This window comes from Nematolebias whitei, chromosome 1 (assembly GCF_014905685.2).
Source record: "Nematolebias whitei isolate Nwh7 chromosome 1, NemWhi1, whole genome shotgun sequence".
In the NCBI taxonomy this organism is placed as follows: Eukaryota; Metazoa; Chordata; class Actinopteri; order Cyprinodontiformes; family Rivulidae; genus Nematolebias; species Nematolebias whitei.
In genome coordinates this window covers 18,321,177-18,325,780 of record NC_056498.1, presented here as the reverse complement: position 1 = coordinate 18,325,780, position 4,604 = coordinate 18,321,177, and positions in this window count along the sequence as shown.

The window sequence follows — 4,604 nt, the reverse complement described above, 5'->3', positions numbered from 1 at the left end:
CTGGACCTATACCTGGACCTATATCTGGACCTATACCTGGACCTATACCTGGACCTATATCTGGACCTATACCTGGACCTATACCTGGACCTATACCTGGACCTATACCTAGACCTATACCTGGACCTACCATTCTGTGTTCATCTGTCTCTCCTTCCTGTTCCTCTCAATCCAGCCGGTCAAAGCAGATGGCCGCTTGTCCTGAGCCTGGTTCTGCTGGAGGTTTCTTCCTTTAAAAGGGAGTTTTTCCTTTCCACTGTTGCCACTGTGCTTGCTCAGGATGGGAGACTGCAACGAAGCCAAGATTCAACTTGTCTGCTGGATCCCTTAGATAGAGAACTTTACTAATTGGCTTTTCTATGTATGTGAATGTTCCTGTAAAGTGAAACAACTTTGTTGTGATTTGGCGCTATATAAATAAATTGACTTGAATGGGTTTCACTAAATTCTGTCCACTGGTTAATGTGATTTGTTGTTTTCAGACAGACTGTTTATTTTAACACATAATGCCTAAGACCGAAGTAAGGATGTTCCAAAGCATGTAGTGCTCAGAGTATGTGTTGAGGATCACTCTCAGCTACTACTGCACACAATTTACGCTCAATATCTACAAAACTGACTCATTTATGGTGATTTTTATGTTGGTTGATTCGTTGAGCTGTGGCGGGTGTCTTGATTCGGTTGACTCTACAAGGCAATACATTTTAGATGCACACCCAATGATTCTGTTTGAGAGTTCTGAAATTGAAATTCATTCAGAGGTTCATATGACTCTATCATTAGTTTTAGCTGCTTCACGTTTGGTGGCAAGCGATAACTAACTGTTCATCAACATCAGTGGTCTGAAACCTGTAGCTCTAGAGCCACAGGTTTCATCTTTTTGGAAATTAATAATAATATTAATAATATAATACTTCCAACCACCCTTCCATCCATCCATTATCTTCCACTTGTTCCAAAGTTGGGTCGTGGGGGCAGCAGCTTGAGCAGGGAGGAACAGACATCTCTTTACACAGCACCCCTTCCAGCTCTTCTGGGAGGATTCCAAGGTGTTCCCAGACCAACCGAGAGACATAGTCTCTCCAGCGTGTCCTGGATCTTCCCTAGGGTCTCCTCCCAGTTGAACTTGCTCGAAGCACCTCCCAAGGGAGACACCCAGGAAGCATCCTTACCAGATGCCCAAACCACCTCAACTGGCTCCTTTCAATGTGGAGGAGCAGCGGTTCTACTACGAGTCTCTCCTGATAACTGAACTTCTCACTCTATCTCTAAAGGAGAGTCCAGCTACCCTGCAGAGGAAACATTTCAATTCCTTGTATCGGCGATCTCATTCTTTCGGTCTGGGGTGGCTGTGGCTGAGTGGTTAGAGCAGTCGTCCTCCAATGCAAGAGTTGGTGGTTGTAAATGAACATATCTGTGAGATATTATCCATAAATTAAACAGGTTCTTTCATTTTTCTGGACTGAATAATATCGTGCATTGAATGATTAAATGTAACGTGAGACGTTAATTCTCTTTGACCCATCAAATGAATGCGGTCATTTATTAACAGAATCAAAGTTTAACATCAAACATTTACATTAATTTTGCAACATTGATTTCAACAACAGCTTAATTAATTAGCTTTACAACTAGGAAACCATACGGCCATGGTATCCTTGCAGCTTTACAACAGACATTTCTGAAAATATCTGGATGATTTACTGGCAAGATAGAAGAGTTTTAAAGATGGGAAATGAAGTTGTTTAAATAGAGGGAAAGATGGATGAGGGAATATGTGTCGACTACGAACGGCACTCTACATCCGAACCCAGCTTCACCTCGGTACACTTAGGTGGTGGAAATCGACTCTTTACCTGTAGAAGATGTCTCCACTGGTACAGAGTTCCATTTAACGCCACCTTTCCAGCGTCTCCGTAGGAACAGCTGTGAATCGTCCGAAGTAGTGACGGAACTTCGTTTGACACACGTTCACCTCACGGGTGGACTCACATGAGGAGTAAGTCCGTCAGAGGCTCCACTCAGATGTGGAAGATTCCATAATTCCCACAAGACTTGGAAGAACTTCGGATCATGTCTGGAACCTCCTGTTCTCTCCAGCAACTTTTCTGTTCGGTTCTGCCCTCCGAACTGAACTGCTCTCCGACCGCACTCGTTGGAACTAGGAAGTGTCGACATTTAAAGAGTTCTGTTTCCGGTTCATTTGGGAAGTCTTGATTGGCTGAAAGAGCCAACAAGGTGTGGTCTTAGTGATGTAAGAGGTTATTAAAAGTCAAGGTGAAGATTAGATTGTTTAAGAACAGACAGAAGAATGTTTTGAAGAAACCGAGACTTCGTGGAGTCAGTTCTCCTACTATCTATCTGAAAAAGTTAAATATGACAATTCTTTCCAGTAAACATGTAGTTGACCTAAATTTGACTTTTGACCGACTTACACTTTCTCATTTCAGACAGAAGATCAAGAAAATGAATAATTACTCTGTAAGAGACATTAACTAGATTTCTACTTTGAATGAGGATTGAAAATCATTTATACTGTTTCACAGTTGATTTAAAATGAGTAGTTCACTTCAACATTTAAAATGGTTTGAACTAAACACACTGATTATCAAGACATTTGTAAAATAGTAATGATAATAAAAAGAGAGTGTTCTTTCAATTGATCAGTGCAGGACACACTTAGAAAGTCTCTGGATGAACTTAATTTTGTGTTTCTGGACTCAAATCAATGAAATGACAGTTCTTGTCCCAGGAAGGCCCCCAGGGCCAGATTTGACCTGAGGCTTAGTTCACTACATGGTTCAAATCCACCATCAGTCACATGCCGAAGTGTCCCTGGGCAAGACACTGAACCCCTTGTTGTCTCCGATGTGTGTCCCATTTGTGTATGCATGTGATAAAGCTTTGATTAGTCTCTTTAGAATGCTTTGTTCAATTAGCTTTGTAGAGATCTAGTAGAGTGCTGTATGAATGGGTAAATGAGGCACAGATTGTAGTGTAAAGCGCTTTGAGTATCTTGATCAGATAGAAAGGAGCTATATACAGTAAGTAGAGTCCATTTACCATTTACTACCCAGAGTTTGTGACCATCGATGAGGGTAGGAATGTAGACCGACCAGTAAACAGAGAGCAGGGAAAAAAGTTTTTATTGTTTTGCAATAAAGAGAAGTCGATTAAGACATACTGTACAATTCTGGAAAGGTCAGGTCTCTTTGTTTCAAACTATGACTCAGTACACAGTGAACTTAGTGCTATGACAAAACTGGACTGGGAGCTATCGCATGGTTTCTATAAGGCGTGGGAATGTCAACAAAGAATGATAAAAGTAGAATGACATTATAAAGCAGTCCAATAACAATCAGCTGCGTCATGACCACATTCAGCTTGACACATGAGCCTGCTCGGCCTGCTCGCTCTTCGTCTGTTGAAACACGTTCCTGAAAGTTAATCCGTCACATTTTCTTTCACCATCTTTTTGTCCTGTTTAGTTTTCTTGGCTTATTAAAGAGAATTATCGCATAGCATGTTCGAGAAAGGGTGTCATTAAAAGTAAGCAATACATTTCTGAAAACAGAGGAGTTCATGACCATAAAAGCAGAAGGATTTCAAAAGCACATTTTTTAAGAAAGGCAGAAATTCAAGACCTTTATTATTTTTTTATAGCTTGTGTGAATCCTTGTGTATGTTCCTTTGTACTGAAACGTTGGCACAACAATTTCCTGCAGGATCAATCATTAAAGTTATCTTATCTTATCTTATGCAGAAGTTGCTAACCAATAAAGATTAGACCAAAGCTACAAAAAAATAAAAATAAATAAACCAGAGTCACTTAAAGCCATTAATAATATTTAGTTGTGCACCGTGAGATGAAAGTTACCAGTAATTGTGGGTATTGCAGGACTGCAAGAAGAATGCAACTCCTGTCTAAAAGGATCATCGCTTCTATAGTGAAGAACTTGATGTTTCAGTCTTGGGAGAAATTTAAAGCTTCAGGGTAAAAAAAGGAGTTTTTCTTCATTCAGGTATTAGCCACCCTCTTCTTTAGTGACTGCAGCTTGTTAAAACAATCACTTCAGTCTGACTCCAGAGAGGCACACCTCACCTGCCATATCTTCTTAAATTAATAAACTGCTTAGTACCTTCTTACTTTACACACTCTTAAAAGTTCCATGAAGCCAGATGAACAGATGCTCCTGTAGAATTGACGGACGTATTAAAACACTGTGTTGTAGCGGCATCTTTCATCCATTCAACCTTTGTTTATACAGGTTAGTCTCACTGAGTCACTCATATACAAGACAGACCTGTAAACTTTGGTTCAATTTAAATGTTCACAACAGAACCTCAACAACAATAGACACCATCAAAATCATTTACAAACTTTTTTTTTGCCCGCCACTGAATACCACATAAGGATGAGCATGTGTGTGCTTGTCTGTTGTGTTAGCAAAATATATTAAACAAGTAGATTATAATAATAATACTCTCTGAAAATATTCACTGAATTCACATCTGCAACTGAACAACTGCAGCAGCAACGACGACGACGACGACTACTACTACTACTACTACTACTACTACTACTACTACTACTACTACTACTA